Genomic DNA, 19,040 nt, shown 5'->3' with positions numbered 1-19,040 from the left:
ATAAACAGTATTAAATTTACTTGAATATAATGGTAAGTGATGGCACTTAAAGAAAATACACTTGTATAAAATTAAAATAAAATTCCTAACTTATACGAACCTTCATAACTGTTGGTAATGAGTTTGTGTGATTTTGTTCAAGGGAAAATGCATGGAAATATTTAAACTTTCTCCCTTCGTAATGTGAATGGTGTGTTGTGTGCATTAACGCGGCCTGCTATCCGTTGGAGCACCTTTTGCGGCCCGCTGGCCCTGCAAGAACAGTAGATGATACCTACTAGCACTCTGTGGATTTGATTGAATGGTATAACATTCTGAGAGAAGGGAAGGAGTGCTGTCAGTAGTAGGTGCAAAATTTTAAAATCGGAGGTGTATAAACAAAGACCAGGTCTCATTATGTTTATTTTTCTGTTAATATACGTGAAGTCTTTGAGTCATTCTGAAGAGAAACAGAGTTAAATTATTCCTTAATAGTGTGTGATTTAATTCTCAACGCATTAATGAATTCTACTTGTAAGCGTCAAATCGAATTACCTAAATACAATTCTCTAAAATTTTCGTTAAAAATACACACGTTAATACAATAAGAACATTTATTTATTATAAATAAGTAACGATATTTATTATTTGTTATAATAAAAAAGTAATATTTATTATTTAATAAATAATGATATTACTGCATTAATCTATTCCAAATCATGGTTAATTTATTTAAAACTATATCTTATTTAATTCTAAATAAGTACGATTCTAAATAAGATATTTAAAGCAGTGTACCACAGTTTTTCAATCTCATTGTTTGAGTAACTAAATTTTATTAAAACCGGTTTCGTTTGCAATTACCTCATAATAATAGTTATAGCACTTAATTTAAAAAAAAAATAAACTTTAAATATAAATTCAATAATTCAAATTTTGACTGTTAGTAATAGATTTAAAATTCTACATCTTTTACACCCTTTTGTATTCTCTATAAACCTTATTAGTAAAATATTAGTACATTTTACTAGTTATAATAAATCTGAGCCTCATGTTTTACACGATGTGATATTAATCTCTACCTGGAAATTATTAATAAATAAGAACAGCTAATATTTGTTATCATTTGTATTCCATTTATTTTTACTTGTTGTTTAACATCTGCTTTCTTTTCATCCACCTTCCTTGCTCCCAGTCTTTCTTTTCTTCCTACTGAATTATAACACCACATCACTTAAAATGTTTTTTTTCTTTAAGACTACCACGTGTTTCATAGCGAACATTTAATAAATACACAAGAGAATTACTAGACAATATTTACTCACCTTTCCTCATTTATTGGGCATCTTCTTTTCTAAAAATTCAAAGTCTAACATTTCGCTAACTTTCAGCTTGTGCACACAGCATGGGCTTGTTACAGATTTCAAAGTCATGTCACCTGTTACGTGTCTTCTCTCATGCTGCAAAGGAGCAACTAGAGCCTCTAATGGTGCACCGTGTCTAATAACGGAGGAAGCTCGTTGCCCTGGCAACCTGTGCAGAAACACGGAAGTAATCAGTTCCATTCCCAGTGGTGCCTCCATAGAAATCAGACTTAAATGTTACCAAGGTCAGTTGGTACACGCGTCCCAAACAAATAAACAAACACTTACCAAACTTTCTTAAAAGGATAATAAATTGACTCTCCTCATAAGATGTAGCGACAAATTGTCACATGAAACCATTATTTTGATCAAATCGGGTTGTGTTAGTAATAGAAAAGAAGTTCATAAAAATGGCTGTTCTGATGACGTTTGTCACTGCTTCAAAAGCACATTTATTTTTAATTTGAATCAGTTCTTTTTCATACACCAGTAACATATTCACAAAACAAATGTACATTAAAATACAATTAAAGATCTATGCATAAAAATAAATTCACTTAAAAAAATCTATCCAAACGTTTTGCATTTAGCTGTTAGATAACACAGCGCTGCATTTCAATATTTAAAAAGTCTGATATGATATGAAAGAAACTTGCATATTCATAAGTAAAGCAAAAAAAAAAAAATTAAACCAGCTAAATGAGAAAAAAAATTTAAATATTTATTTTAACTCGACTAAAATAATTTTAAATAAAAGAGCACAAAAAAGCATAGATAATTTATTTATAATTTTAGCCTGCTGGCTTATTTATCTGCTGAGTGTTCGAACACCAGTACTCTCAGTGACAGCACTATGGAATTGGCAAGAGATCAAGAGAAAACAGAAGATATCGATTATGAATACCCACTCTCATTCTGTTCCGTCACTCAGCACAAATCCTTCATATGAGAATAAATAACTATTTTTATCATGCTCTCATCTGTACCTGATTTGCTGAGTTTCAACTCAATACAGAGGAACAGAACTAGCCAACCCAAAGAAAAATATTGAGGTCACGAAACTGGAGCATCGGGTCATTATCAAATTTTGACCAAAGAAAGGAAGGCAATCATGAAAGCTGTATATGGCATTTCGTTCCTTTCTGAATACAAGATAAAATTTTGGCCATAACTAGTTTAAATGGAGTCAAGGATCCATAGAAAATGACTGCCGCTGCAGATGACCAAAGGAAGTGACACATCCAGGAATGCATCAAAATGTGAAGGCTTTCTTATGCAGAATATATTTCAATGATTTCCAGAGAATATACAAATTCTGACTTGTCGGTAGTGACCATCGTCCATAAACACTTGGCCATTTCTCCCTGGGTGCTGAGAACGTTCACACCTCTTCAGAAACAGTCCAGGGGTCAAATTTTGTGAGGTAAATTTACACATGCATGATGCAGATCCACAAGAATGTCTTTTAATAATGGTAAGTAATGATGAAACTTGGATCTAGAAATAAAACAGGAGTCCGTGCAATGGAGACAATATGTGTCACCACCTCCCAAAAAATTCAGAACTCAACATTCCTCCAGGAAGATCATAACCACAATTTTCTGGGGATATGGAAGGAATTCTTCTGATAGACTACATGCCACATATCCTAGATGTAGCCCACAATCACTGGAGATGGCTATGTTTCTGCTTTAAAAAATTTAAGAAAGGACAATAAAGGAACAGGGAAGATGAAAACTGGCACTGGGTGTCCCGCTTCTTTATGAACACAAGTCCCATAGATCAAATGCTGTGTCTGTAAGACTGGAATTCCTGGAGTTAAACACCCAATCTACAGTCCAGAGCTGGCTTTTAGTGATTATTTGCTATTATCAGAAACCTGAAGAAACAAGTCCATGAACATCGCTTTTCAAGCACTGACGAGTTAAAGGAAACTAAATAGCTTTTTCAGAGAACCGAACTTTTTTTTGTGTGTATTTCCTTTTTTTTTTTTCCTTTAAATGGAGGGCATGTATTGAACTCAAAAGTATTTTTTTAGAAAAATAAAAATAGGCTGCGTTCTGTCTTTATCACACCGAGGTTGATATTTTTTTATTAATCTAGATAAGTGCTGATTATTTATAGTTGGCAGTGATTCGTGACAGCAGCATAATCTAAGAGATCAATGTCATGCAAAAAGAAACTTTTCAGACAAGCTGTCAGCTTTTGTCTAATCAGTCCATATAAAGAGTTCATATTAATGCTATTTTTTACATGGCAGTTATGAATGAATCGTAACTGTTGATTAATCCAGCATAAATTTGATCCACGGTCTGAAACAAAGAATTCTGTTGTTTTATTTCATAAATATTTAAACTGGGCTAAAGATTCATCGTGGATTTCTCAATTCTAACGCAATTGATTTCTGGACTCATGCAGGAGAACATTTCGTGATGTCCAACCTCCGAATAATATTTTAGCTTCTTAAGAAGAAATGTTCGTTAAAAGGGCTATCCACATGCCATTTATCTGCTTAAACAGTTATGACCCATCCACCTCGTTCTGCGAGATAGTCCTAATTGACTTTCTACGCCGTCTCACCTGCGTAGTACACGCAGCTCCCACTATTGGAATAGACAACTGCCCACTGCTGATGGGTATATTATCCCAATAGTGCCCTCTAACTAAAAATAATCATCCTCCTCTCTAAGCTACGTTAATTTATTTAAAAGCAGAATACACTTTATGACGTAATTCTCTAGATAGTTAAGTAGAAAAGGGTTATCTGAAAGAGGGGAGACCATTACCACATCCCGGCTCGCTTAAGGCCCTTTTCTTTTTTTAACTTTTTCATAAAAATAAAGATTAATATACCTGGAACAAAGGCAGAGATACTTGCGAAATGCAAAAAATCCAAAAGGCAAACAATGGACGCAAACAAGTTCCACCATATAACAGCTGATCTGTAGACCTAAAGAGAATGCGCGATTCGTCATCAGCATAAGGAAAAGTTTTTTTTTACGTCATACATCCATTAGAAGTTGTCTTAGCAACACCACTGCGTCAAGAAAAAGGAAATAAGTAGTTACTGTTAATCGTTTATGTGGGCTTTAGCTACTTAACGCCACACTTTAGTTTGATTGGTTGAAAGAAGAAAGCGTCTTCCTCTCTTCACGCGTGATTATTTTATTAATAAAAAAAAGTAGGCCATATTTTGTAATGACACTAAATTTGATTATGTTTTTTTGTAATCCGTATAGTTTGGTGAAGTTTTTAATGAAAAAATAAGTAACTAAACTTCTTTTAAATGTTACAGAGTAGCTGATGCTGTGTACCTCTATTTGTCTGCAAGGTGATTTTTAGCACACTTTCTCCTAGAGGTTATCCAAGGTTATCCTTAATGTTATATATATATTTTTTTATTTAGACTCACCGTCTCTAAACAAGATTTAAAAAAAAGGTTCCATTGAGCATATCGAAATTATTAGAAAGTAGGCTTCATTCAAAGCGTAAATTAATTCCAAAATGGCATTTCTGCGAATCATAAAAGAATGCTGGAAAAATTATCTTAAAAGTTGCTAATGATGATTATCCACAGGCACCAGCAACATGATTCAGTACAGAAGGTTCCATTTGAAGTATTACTTCAACATCTGTATTCACCAAATTTTAAAAACTATTATTGTGAATGTGGTCAAAGCCATTTTTCGTTGTGTAGTGTTAAGCAAACTAAGTTTGCTGCTTCGCGTACTGACTTCACATTGAAGAATGTGAAGCCTCGGCCGAGAGATGCCTTGGTATTGCACTACTCTAGTTAGCTTTGGCCCACTTACAATAATGCGTTATAGAATTAGTAGTGTTGTTTTAACATAAACTTGGAAGTTTTAATTTGACTGGCCCTCGTATTTTGCATTATCCGTGCAGTTAAGAACTTAATTTTATATATATATATAAATTTTATAAATTACGAAAATATTAGGAAATTAGATCTATCGCAGGAACTCTAGTTTTAGATTTCAAAATCCTTGAAAATTCTAAAAGAATACGACAAAAACTTTTATTATTACCAGTTGTTTCTCTCGTTTATTTTCCTTCGATATATTTTTAATTGGGTTTAGAAAATCATAATTCGATCACCGTTTTCAACTTAGTAAAAGAGCTAATTTTTTTGTGTTAATTTTATATAATTAAAACAAGAAGAAATCACACATACACCACGCGAATGTCCTCGTTAAAATTGGGAATACGATTGACAGAAGGCGTAGTCTTGACCTCCTTTATGGGGGGAGGGTGGTCATGAAAGACTTACCTCTCTTTAATTTGATATAAGGACTAATGAAGATTCAATACACCTTGAGTTGAGAATTCGTTTAAAAAATATCCTTTTATTTCTCAAGATTCGAGATGATACTTGTGATCGTAAAATAGTCTTAAGTTATCGTAGGCACGTGCCGGATAAAGACAAAGCAACAAAGATGGAGATATGAGAAAATACATAACGCTCATTGATCCATAACTGATCTTCTTAACCACCGTTCTGCATCAATTGTTGCTTTTCCTTAAAGAGACCACTTCCACTTAATTCGCTACCAATATATGACGACCACACTCAGAACGCTACAAAGTAAAACCTGATACGCAGCCGTTGTCTCCATGTTATTGTTCCGCAGTATATTTATGTGTTTATAACTGCCACAGCACGGGGCAAGGAAAGATTGGACAAAATTTATATTTCAAGAAACTGTAAAACAAGCTTTTCTTTTTTGTTTGTTCTGCAACGCCTGATGTTGATAACGAAGCAAAGAATGATAATGTTGAATATACCAGATTAGGCGACAGCGTCGTTTGCGCAGTTTGCTTGCAATGACCTTGGTCTCTGTTACCATGGAGAACATTTTCCTCCGGGAGACAGACTGTCAGGCATCAAACGGAGGTAGGAGAGAAAAAAAAATAATAAAGAATACTTACAAAACAAAATCACATCACAACTTTGGTAAACAACTAGGGTGTTCTTAAATCCCTGCACATGATAAAGTATATGAGAAAGGAGCAAGTGAGCTTAAGCAAAGGATTCGACGCACGTGCTGTGCGAGTCTCAACAGTTCTTGGAACAATCCGAGCGAAACCATTTTTATTTTTTTAATCCTAACTGCATAACGAAAGAATTCGGATGCCAATAGTTTGTATAATTACAGGAAAAGTAAAGCAGGTTTGCCTACAATGCATCGTTCTGGTGTTTTAACACAATAAAAACATTAAGTTGCAATTTTTCATCTTTTAATGGAATCATACATCCGCTTTGTGCATCTTCTTCCTCATCAAACTTCTTAAATTGTTATTAATCGAATTCTGTTACTTCTGGGAAGTTTCGCCAGATGGCGTTAGTTTAAGAAATGGTAGAGGTGACTATATATAGTCATTTTGTTACTGTAGAATATATAGTAATATAGACTATTACTATAAAATAGGGCCGGAACCAAGCCAGTGGCTGATTAGCTCCTAATCCTATTTGCCTAAGCCCGAAATATACCCTGTGAATTTTATTTACACTAACTATCTTTGCTGAACTCACTTGCACATATGCAAACTAATAAATAGGAGAAGTTTTATAATAAAGAAAACAAGCGAGAGAAATCTCTCTGCAAAAACAAGTAAGAACGTGTCACCATCAGTTATTTTACGAAACCAATTTCGCTTTTATGGGTAATTGACAGCTAACAACAGGAGATTTCTTTTTGATCAAATTGGTTTTGTTGAGCTCTGTAGCACGGTGAATTCGCGATATTATAGAATAATTCAATAAACACACCTGTTTGACATCGAAGACGCTAATGGCTTGCTGGAGTATCGTAGACTTTTGTCAATGAGGAAAGACTCTGTCAGCATCGTCAGTGTTGTAGCAAACTTATTAGAGCATCTTGACTGAAGTGCACGGTGGATATTTATGACCAGTTACTGCATCTGAGTTTCTCAAGGCGAGAAAAACATGGGTGGAACACTTAGCAGATAACGGTAATAAATAATGATTGTAGAACGTTGGAGAAAGAGTTGCGAGATATCACTTGCAGAACTTCCTTTAATAGTGCTAGGATCGTCAACAAAGTCACAAATAACGACGAATATACAACGTTGGTATCTTCTTCATTCATTCCAAGGCATCACTCTTCGACACTGATAGAAGTGTGTAGCAGAGAAGTTTTAGAAATTACAAAATAAATAAATTTTCTGTTTATGCTCCGGGACGACCGCACGGTTAGAAGAGTTCACAAGGTAGAGAGAATACAAGAAATTAGCAGGCAAGGGATTGAACCCTGATTCCTCAAGGCACGTGTACTTATGCACCTTCGCTCCTGACCAATCGGTTACTGCAAGTAAATACTTTTATATTTTTCAATTATTTAAATATTCAGAACAGAGGCTGTAATTTTCTCGATTTATCTTCATCAAAAAAAAAAGAGAAAAAAATGTATCAGGTCTAAAAGGTTTTAATATTCCTTAATAATATGAAATAAAATAGTTCAAATATTAAAAATATAATTATATAATTTATTAAAACTTAATTTTAGATTATAAATAAAAATATAAATTTAAATATATAATTTATTATTTTAAAAATTATATGTATATATATTTTAAATAAAATTGTTTTATTTTATCTTTCATTTATTTTATTTTGTCCTTGTTAGGAAAAAAAAAATATATATATATAAGAATTTTATATTTTCTTATAAGAATCCAAGTTTTTTTTTTTTGTTTTTTTTTGTTTTTTAAATGACAGCATTTATGGTTTCGTTTCTCTTGTTTAGGATTTAGCATTTCATTTCTCAAGTTTTCTTGACTTACTTCAGAATATTTATTATGCTGTTTATATTCAATAAGCTTGGCAAATAAAATTGCTTTAACCTCTGTTCACCGATGATCATCAAGATGCCAATGTTCAGACTACTTCCATTAATTGCATAATGATTAAAAAATTTAAATCGCAAATGCGTTGCCATAGCAACCAGTCATTTGCACATATACTATTTTTAAAGTGGAGAATTGTCGTTATTTTATTATAAACGAAAAGCATCAGATCCGAATCCAAGTGTGGAAAAAATAAATATAAGTATGGATGTTCATATAAACTCTATAAATAATGTAATATCTGAAGAGTGTGGATTATTTTCTTAAAATTAATTAGTTTACAATTTTTACAAGTAGAATAATCATTAATAATTATAAGTCTTATAAATAAATGATGCAATGTCAGCAGTAGAATGAAATTTCGTGAGAAGTTCAATAATTTTGATTATGATCTAAACTAGTAGTCTTGATTATAAAACTAAACAAATATATGTTATTTAATAAAAATATTGTTCAAAATATTTAACTTTTAAAGTAGTTAAATAATTATGAAATCAATTTAGTTAACCATGTACAAACTCACTTAATTAAAATATAACTTTGGATAAGAATTGTAACATAGGTAAACTAAATTTTTCTTTTATAAAATTATACGAACAATTTTTTTTTATTTTATTTATTTTATTTTTTTTGCTTCTTCGTGTGGTTATAAAAATGTAAATTTGGTGAAACTGGAATCGCAGTTTACCAAAACGGTAATTCGTTTCTGAACTGCAAACAATATCACTGCCTTTATGGATTTACACAAAATAAATGGAAATTTTATAAGATGGTTTGCAAAAAGCAAGAATAACTCTAGAATTCAAAACAAAATTTTCTTTCAAAGAGCATTCTATCTTTGGTACACTCAAAACTTGAGATTTCGTGGTCTTCCGACGATGTTTTCCTTTCATTTAATGAGGTGTGAGCTCATTAGTTGTATATTGTGTAAGTTCAAGGTATACAAGGACACGTCATGCTTACTGATTTTTGTTGCCATTCAAGAAAGTAACCTTGAAATTGAACAGGTTTTTGACATTTCGTTTAATCATAGTAATTACCAGTTAGCTCACTACACTATACAGCTGTCGGCTGAAATCATTGGAACATTCCATTTAAGCTCCAGTACAGAAGGAACAGAAGCATTCTTTGTGCTATTATGATTATTTTTTAGCAAAAGCAATATTAGAATACTACAGGTTAATGAGCAAGACAGTCTCGTAAGTAGATATAAGAACCGGATTTATTGTACTAACAGTTTTGAGGGGAGGTCTGGAAAACTGCACTTCTAGACGGAGTTGTTCTTCCCCCCAAACAGCTGACGCCCTCTAATATAGGGCCCAGCTGTTTGGGGGGAGAGAAGTTTTGCTACGAAAGATAGTGGTGGGAAGGTTTATCCCGCCTTCCATCATGACCATTATTAACTTTAGAAGCTAATAATTTCATTGATTTTAATTATTTTTCGCAAAGGTAGTTTCAAATCACAGGTGTCCGAGCACAGGTTGCTAGTGAGAATGATACAAGTAGACTGCATTTTGCTATTCACTTTTATATTCCTTCCCGCAGAATCAGCTGCTAAGCTGTGGAGTTTTATGATCAAAATGTTTTATTCAACTCAACATTTTTAATGCCAGTTGCAAGTGGAGAATTTTGGAGTTGTCAGTGTCTGAAAGAACCCGAAAATAAGTTCAAAGCATAGATCTGCTTAAAGAATACAATTTTAACAGATAATTCCTAGGGATGGCATGAACTGAAGTCCTATTTCAAACATAGTACAGCAGTATCTAATTTCAAACTGCAGCTGCCTAGTGAGATTCATCTTAAAGGTGAACAGTCGCGATATTAGAATTTCATATTCCCTGGGTATAGAGTAGTATTATCGATGGTGTACACGATTTTTTCCCCTCTTGTTTACAGTAGGGACAGCCAAACTTCAATGTTTGTATTCCTCAAAGATATCCATCACCTCTTAGGTGAATTGGGTGGACTTCACATAAATGTCATACTGCCGACGAAGTGTATTTTTTTCTCTCGAAATCGAAGGTGGAAATAAGTTATATTTGACGGTGAAAGCAGTAAACATGTTTGACCCATATAAAGTGAGAAAAATATGGACGTTTCATTCTTGTTTTTCCAGAAAAAATATGATAAAAAAATATTTCCCTAAATGCAAGAAAAAAATTGTTTTGAATATTATCAATGAATACAGAATACGCAGATGTATAAAAAAAGTTCCTGCTCGCATTTTGTTCATTCCAACCTAATTCACGATTAGAAAGCAAGTAGCATGTGCAATTGTGTATGCTGGACAGAGATGACTCTCTTTAGTAGAGAAGCCGAAATACCGTAAGGAAATTTCATTTCCGTAAGAGAGAATGTGACTGATTATGCACATTACTAGAGCACGCGGTGACGTCAGTTTTGTCCTTAATTCTATCTCGTCTTTGGATAGGAGAACATCTTCCACTTCAATCTGTTCTTCTTCTAGCCTCTTTTGAAACCTGTAGGTGGCCGTGTGAGACGGGAACCTTTAGAAACAGGAAGGGCAATGATTGTCAACGTGAAATGGAACGTCCCATTTCTGTTTCCAGGTATTTCACTGCCTTAAAGCGGAAACTAAAACTGTTTTAAGCGTGGAGTTCCTGATGTATAAACTAGGACTATTTTTTGTAATTTAGCGTATATAGAGGGGACCGTAAGGAATACACCCTCCCCGTGCTTCAGCGAATACCTGTGGCTTCAAATATAAAGTTAAAAATGTCCAGTAATAGAAATGGAAGGTTAGTGACCAAAGAATCGTCGGCTTCTTTACCAAAACAGTCTTCAAAACATTCTTTTAGAACGCCATCTCTTGAATGTCATTACAGGGTGGCTCATGTTACATTTCGCCAAGGGCTACAGTTGGAGGTCTTTCCTCTGAGGAAGTTTCTAGGAAAGAATATTATCTTCTGTTTTCTTGCAGTACACAAAATTAACGTCTAGATATGAATAATCAGAACACTTTTCTGATTAGCAAATATTCACAACCTTGATCCATCTTAATATTAAATAGAAGCTCTTTAAGATAAATCTAAATTAGCTTCTGAAACTTCGAGGTTTACTGCATTTGTCAAGCCTAATGCCAAATCTATCGAGGCAAAACTAGGAGGTAGCCCACCGCTGTTTTTCTCTTGTGTAGATATTTCTGTCGCACTGGAATGTAAGAAGGAGGGAGTCCTATACCGTTTCTAGGGAAATTTCACTTCTGAGGGTTGATTCTTACATAAGTCGGCTGAGAACAAAACTAGCCCTTCACAACGTTCTTGGCTAGATTTGCATATTTCCATAATGTCTGGTAATTTCATAACTACTTACTAGCTTTGAGTGCTTATTTTCTCATAGAAAAATAAATTCCATTAGTTTACCATTGCAAATGCATTGAACTACTAATTAAAAACTCACTACTTTCATTTATTTTATTCATTATTATTTGGTAAGTTAACTTTTTAGCGAAGTTCGTGTGTTTAAAACTAGTACAATACCAAGGCAACTCGTAGTGGAGACAAAATTCTTTGTGCTGTGAGCATTTAAAGACCATTACAGTTACACGGTAGTTTGCATTTTTCTGACTGTAAAAACTCAACAAAAAGTTTTATTTTTCATAATAAATTTTTGCTATTATTCTGTTTATTAAAATTATATTGATTCAGTGAGAGGATTTAATTATTAATGGGATTATACTGCTCACGCGAATATATTCCACCAAAACAACAAAAACAAGGAGAAAGAGTGAATCAATGACAGATTACTAAATCCGAAATATTTAATGGCATATAAATTAATGTTTTGTAATGTATGCTATAATAATACAAACAATAATCGATTCGATATGCTATATAATTTTAAGTTACATGATACTGAAGATGGAATGTTATTATTGTGTTAAGATAATTATTAATTCGAGTAAAATTAGCAGTTCGCTTGCTAGGAGAGTTCTCTAGCTACCTGTGTCATCCAACCTCTCCTACAGCCATCTCCTTCTCATCGTCATTCATTATATTTTACGTGTTGTGTCAGCACTATTGGTATCGATCACTTACAATCTATAGCTGCAGGAAATTGTTAGTATTTAATTAGACAACGCGGCGCTTTTTATGAGATCATGAAAGTGGAAGCAGGTGGAGTGGATTGTATTTATTCCGTTCTTTTCTTCTACGATGAACAAATCGCTGTTGAGCTTCATGGATAATTTATTCGAGAGTTACCGTAACCTCCTTTGAATATGTTCTTTGTCTGAATATAGTCTTTGAATAGAATATTCGTGCGGAACATTTAAGAATGAAAATAGAATGCGAGACAGATTCAAACGTGTTCCCTTTCCACCTTTAATGAAAATTACAATAAAAACACAGAAACGTTTAAATGACAGTCTAAGCAAAGACTAATTCAGAACCTAGCACAGCAGTAGTTTTATATGGCATATTGCAGTCATAAAAAAAAAAGGTCATCTCTACGATGGAGGTTCAAAAAAGATTTGTATTCAACCAGAAGTAGTTGTGACAGAAGGTTGAAACAAACACCATGAGTTACATTTTTCTTATTCAACATAGTCACAAGACAAAATGACATTTTTTCACCTGGACAGTCTTCTCCATAAACAGCGACCATTTCTTCGTAGATTGTTATGGGCGTTTTCCCCTTACAGAAAGAGGAACCGAATCATTGATCTGTATTCCACTTTATCCATTGTGATACCACGAAATCATTCCTGAAGTATCATGATAGCTGAGACACGAGCTTCTGCAAGTGTCAATTGCTGCTCCTCGCAAAACAAATAAAATAACATAAGGAACGAACTCCAGGAAGTGAATGAAATTAATTTCTTAAAACTGTTTCCTGAGAAGGACACGGGAACAGGTGTAAGAATCTCCCTTTTTCCACAGCTAAACACAGATTCAGGCGATCACGGCAATAAATTCACTTTCAAAAGAAATCCAAGTCTCCTAGACATCCCCATCTCCCTCCTTTCGGAATAGTAGTTGCAATAAATGTTCTGTATCCACTTCGCTTGGATATCAGAACATTTGAAACTGGATGCCTCGAACTTTTAATAACAATCTTCCAAATCAAACAACAAAAACAAATTTTCACTGCCGTTTAGCACTTCCTTATAGAAGAAGCATTAAAAAAAAAAAAAAAGTAAAATATTGATAATCTCCAAAAACATCATTCAAAATCTCTATTGAACCATTTGAAACAGAATAATTTGCCTTTATATTGCTTTGAACTTTCGTAACTTCAATGTTACTTGACAGGATTTGGTGAAAGATTAACTCGACGTCAGCATTCCTTATACGGTTAAAACTGATCACGTACAATCTGTGGATAACGTCACTTCGATTACTAGATCTGAGAATAAAGTTGGTACACGAGGGAATACATAAGCAATGAAAATTATATTTAAAGTAATATATTGAGTAAAGGACATTAGGGAACATGGAAACTTAAATAAAATGAAAGGAAGCTGCTATTTCCACACTTGCTGGACTAACTGCTGTTAGTTACATTTTGTGACTGAACTACGCGATGGCAATAGCCCAAAAATGAAGTTAATTCGAAACAAAATTAAAAATTAAACTATAATGGATAATTGAAAAATTACAAAATAAACAGTTTTCAGCGATGTCGTTTGTTTAAAAATAGCGCAATATCAACGCAACTCGTGGTGAAGGAGAAAATTTCTACTTGCGAGCATGCAAAGCGTAGTCTACAGGGTAAATATATTAGGTGAATAACTATGAGATCTAACAACATTAAGAAGCATTGAATTTTCCAGATTAGCATCTGACATTGGAATATCTATTTATGTAATTAATATTAAATTATAATAATTTAATTTATTTTTCTTTATTCTTCACTGGAGATTTCTGTTTTTATCAGCTATGCGAAACTGGAATGCAGCAGCGATGGCACCTCTACTTTTTTTCTACGCGCAGCTTTCCAAAAAAGGTGCGCGCACACACACACATCCCTCCCACACAATCCATTCTTCGCAGATTCCATATATTGCTCGTATCGCTGACGTAAACGTTGAATTTGTCTTCATCGAATGGACGTCCAGCTCACGTTAAGAAATTACTGTACGTTTCGCGAGACAGATGGACGTATACTGACAGAAATTTTCCTTATACATCCTGAATATGGTTAAAACTGCGTATTTTTTGGTTGCAATATTTGAACAGCTTTGATTACGAAGGTGTTATAACACCACCTACTACATGAACCAAAGAAACATTCGAATGACTTCCTGCTGTTAAATGCTGCAGATTATTCCATTTCCTATCAGTTTGGTTTGGTTTTGGTTTTATTGGCGCATTAGCTACTAAGGCTATAATGCGCATTTCCTATCAGTGCACCACTATGTACGAATGGAGGATGAGACTGGATGAAATGTATAGGTTATTTTCTCACCATGTATTTTATTAAAACCTGTTTATTTTTAATTAAAATACTATAGATAGTTCATAAACACGTAACTGTACTTCATATTGCGACGGAACTTTCTTTTGCGCCTCGATACCTTGGTCATAATGCACCATGATGCTATTTATTGTCTGTACAAGTGGCCATTTTCATGTTATGCTAGTTGAAGAACCCCGAATAACCCACAAGGAAATCCTACTCCGCCCCCCCTTTCGGAAACAATTTTACAGAACAGATTTCTGCAGGAATGAGAGGCAATTTGGTAGCATATAATCAATATTAATGATAAATTCTTCAAAGGAACCAATAAAACATAACCTAATGCAAATTTTCGTGAAAATCCGTCCTCTAGGAATGAAGTGGTGTGATGTGGACGCACATGGTGAAGACAATAGGCATTTTATACATTTGGTAAAGGCCTAAAAACACAGTGTGCATACTTAGACTGCATGAAGTCGATACTTTTAATATCTATGACAAGTATTCGTCACTGGAATCGAGACACACTTGGACAGATCTGCTTCACGATCACGTCTATTGCTTCGGTAAGATTTCGAAAGAATTTCTTCTAAACATTTTTATCTTTAAGAACAATTCTGGAGAAGTTAAATCTCAAGAGCTGGGAGCAATTTTTACATATTCTTCACCTTTGCGTCCAGTTTTGTTATTGGTAACTGGCACGTTTTGTATCTCTTAAGAACTGATAATTGATATTAACGATAATTATCAAAAATTTGATGCTTCCACTTGTTGAAACGTATACCATAATAGCAGATTTCATTCTCTTCTTGCCAAAAATAAATCTCGCTGTTATAAGATTGTCCTCCATTTCTAAAAAAAGATGAGGAAAAAAAAAAACAGAGGTACATTCAAAAATTAGCGAGACGTGTGACCTTTGACCAAGTTGTTTGCGCACCACCCACCATTTTGGGATGCTTTACAACACACACACAAGAAATCCCGCACCCAGGAACTTCTGCCTCTATTCTTATCACTCCACGACCTTCGTTCTCTGCCCATCCTCTCAGTTAGTCGAAAAATTCTCTTTTAGCCACAAACGTCTTTCAAGGTTACACCGAAAAGTCAACACTGATAAAGTAGTATATACACACACGTGCAAATATAACTTGTACTTCTCTTATAAATAAATTTTTCAAATAATAACGTATAATTTATTTATTAATTACTAAACAAGAGACACTGAATACTAATTAGACATATTCAGTTCACTCTAACTTTAATCCTAATATGAACAAAACGCGTCATCAGTACAGACCATCTCATTGGTCAGTTGCTTAACAATATTCGGCAACTAACCAATAAGAGCTTTGTTTATTCCGTGACGTTTGTTTATGTCAGGATCAGAGTGAACAGAAATGTCAGAATTCATAATTGAATAATCTTTCAGTTTATACACTGCTATATTTTATTACGCGCTTCGTGTTGTATTTCGGTCGCGTTCGATTATTAAAACTCAAGTAACCATGATGTGGATTTGTAGGATAGCTCTTTTTAGTGGTGGGGGAGGGGAACACAGAAAAAAAAAATTATGCAAAAGTCCCTAAGTATAGTCTAAATAAATCCTGAAGGATTGGAGATCTTTCTGAAACAGGGGAAACTATGATATCAAAATCAGAACTTGAAACCTCCTGAGGGACAAATAAAACATAATCTGAATCGATCTAGTTTGCACTTATGATTCGATTTTAATGAAAATTTGGTTGCTTCTATCAATCTTTCTTAAAGAGTCAAATGTAAAGTTTCATGAAAATCCGTCCTCTAGGAGTTGACTTTTTACAAGCGGACGGATATTGTGAGAAATATGCGTTTTAAGCCTCTACAAATGCGCCTGAAAAGTAAGTTCCGTTTCCAGAAGTATTTCTGGAATTTCGCTGCCCATAAATATAAATAAATTAACAAAACATCTGAAAAAGATTACTATAAAATGACATAGCCAAATAAATACGGAAAAAAAAAAAATCCTTCATAAATAAAGCGTTATTTATAATTACTTTTTATAAAATTTATTACTCTAAGTTTATTAGCTGTTAATTTTAAAAATAGGGATTTGAAAACAGCAGATTTATTTTAAAATAGGTTATAGCTATGTTTGAATGATGTATGAATAATATACACGAAAGCGGATAACGAATATTAAAAAATATATAAAAGAATTGTATGTGTTCGGAAGTCTCCAGATGTTTTCGAAACCTCAAGACATGAAAGAGAAGAGGTTGTCATCGCTGTGGTTGATAGTTTTTCATAGTAGTGTTAAAGGTCGGTTGTGATTTATTTCGCACCTCCCACGAAATTCGCGCAGAGTAAAAATACGATCACCAGTTAAATTCTTGCGTCATTTTGCGCCATTATCTGATTTGAGTGAAATGTGTCTTTCAAGGTTTCAATGACCGGATCCATTGTCATTTCCGGTTCAGAACAAGAAGAGTAGCTAACTGTTCAAGTAGCCAAAGTTCTCCTACGTATGATATCACTTTAGTCATAAAATAATTCGAAATAAAAGCTTTTAGAACTCTACACACACCGGAAATAAAGATCCGGCATAGCTATAAATTGCATGTTAACTAGATTACGCAATGCGGAAAAACTCCTTTTCAATTGGCTATTACTCCTTCTTACTATTATCCCGTTGAGGGAAAAAATAATATACTAAAATTGTATTCCGGTTCAGGTTGATTCCCATAAAATTATCAATATAAATCTGGATACGATACTGAACAATCCATGGGACTACAAAAACAAAAAAATATATATCTGTTTGGAGAATTAAAACAAAATGGACGCAGTGCATTACATTTCAGGTGCGTTCAATTTTTTCCCTTAAATTTATTGAATTTTTGTTTTCATTTTCAGTGATTAACAAAAAAGAAAATATAGTTATTTCTTGTCAATTAATTATCAAGATTATAAATTTATAGAACACTTAATAAAACGCTTTAGCCTTGGTTTTAAGACTAGCGTTTTTAATCTCTATGTACAGGTATATAGATGTCGCTGTATGTACAGTATCTGTGTATAAAAACAACTCCACGTTCACGAGTATTGCATAAAAATACACACGAAGCGTACACAGAATGTCTAAAGCTAACAAAACGTCATTAAAACTAAATTTAATCTATGAATTTCTTTTTTTCCGATTTTAAGGAAATTTAGAATGTCTCGACAAATCTAAGAGGCTCAAATGTAAAATTTCATGGAAATCATGAAGAGTCCCTCTGTTACATGCGGACGGACTACCAGACAGTCAGCAAACGTCCAGACAAGGTGAAGACAATAGGCGCATGTGCATATCCCTGCAACAACAACAGCATATTCGAACGAGTCTAAAAAAATTAAAAAGTTTTGTTTATTTAATTTGAAAGCTACATAAAATCTGAAAACTAATGTCAACAGGCTTTAGGGAATAAACATAAAATCTCAATGGACCTTAAAACCTTAAGCATTGAAAACAACAGTTATAAATATCAGCAAAGTGTCTAGACAGTAGATGGCAGGTCTAGATCACGAATGTCAGACTCAGAAGTGCTTTGGGTCGCACCGACGTTCTCAGTCGTACATAGGGTTACTACCTAAGTTTAGTTATATCCGGAGATTCAGCCTCTCCCTCCCTTTCTGGGGGTGGAAACGCCGCTCGAAATGTATTTTTTCGCCCCCCTATTCATTAGATTTTTCTTATTTATGATTGAAACCCGATGCGTATTGGCCACTGCACATAACATTCCATATCCTGACTAACGTTTATGAAGAGTCGTGTAAATTATGAATTTTATCGAAATTTATAAAATTTAGAGTATCTCCTTTAAATATACCATTTACCATTATTTTCATGTAGGTTTGACATCAACCTTCACTGAAACTATAAAAGTTGACAACACTTGGGCGCCACGGAAAATGGGCGTCAAGAAAAATGCGCAGGGACGCATACAGCCCGCTGGTTGTCACTTTGTCATCTCCGATTTATCCGATTCCTATATGATGCCTTTTGGTTAAAGTACCACAAAATTGTAGAAAAGTATCTCATCCCTCTCCCCAAAGAGAACAGTTAACCACTTTGGGATATAAAACTTTCAATGTCAAAAGAAAGGGGAAAAATGACTTATAATCTGAAACTATAAAAACCCTGGCGTAGAATGATATGATTGAATATTTCGAAATATACACTACAAAACCTCCCCCACAAATCCAATCTACTCTATCAGGTTGCATATCATATCGGGAATGTGAAAATACTTTCACTGTTTTATTAAAACCTTGATCTTCCATCCGATATAAAAATTTATATGACTGGTATATTTTAATGTCTGGAGGAATCACGTGGATATCCAATGCATGTTTAAAATCCAATTGGTCTAT

The 19,040-nt window shown here is 33.8% G+C and overlaps 1 protein-coding gene across 6 annotated transcripts in view; it reads right to left on the bottom strand.

Moving 5' to 3' along the window:
- The window catches only part of LOC150077201 (solute carrier organic anion transporter family member 74D-like), a 271,883-nt gene that overhangs the window by 75,252 nt on the left and 177,591 nt on the right, over window positions 1-19,040 (bottom strand). For 2 of the 6 annotated variants that reach the window (XM_090386382.1, XM_090386384.1), the window contains one exon: window positions 1,305-1,512. The exons of 3 other annotated variants lie outside the window; for them this stretch is intronic. The gene's annotated coding sequence lies outside the window, so the exon portion shown is untranslated. Of the gene's footprint in view, window positions 1-1,304; window positions 1,513-7,131; window positions 7,435-19,040 lie in introns of those variants that run through there. One more of the 6 variants, XM_090386385.1, reaches the window with a different exon arrangement.

This window comes from Mastigoproctus giganteus, chromosome 12, assembly GCF_048544385.1.
Source record: "Mastigoproctus giganteus isolate SK-2022 chromosome 12, ASM4854438v1, whole genome shotgun sequence".
In the NCBI taxonomy this organism is placed as follows: Eukaryota; Metazoa; Arthropoda; class Arachnida; order Uropygi; family Thelyphonidae; genus Mastigoproctus; species Mastigoproctus giganteus.
The sequence above is the reverse complement of the archived record's forward strand: the minus strand, read 5'-3'. Positions and strand labels throughout refer to the sequence as shown.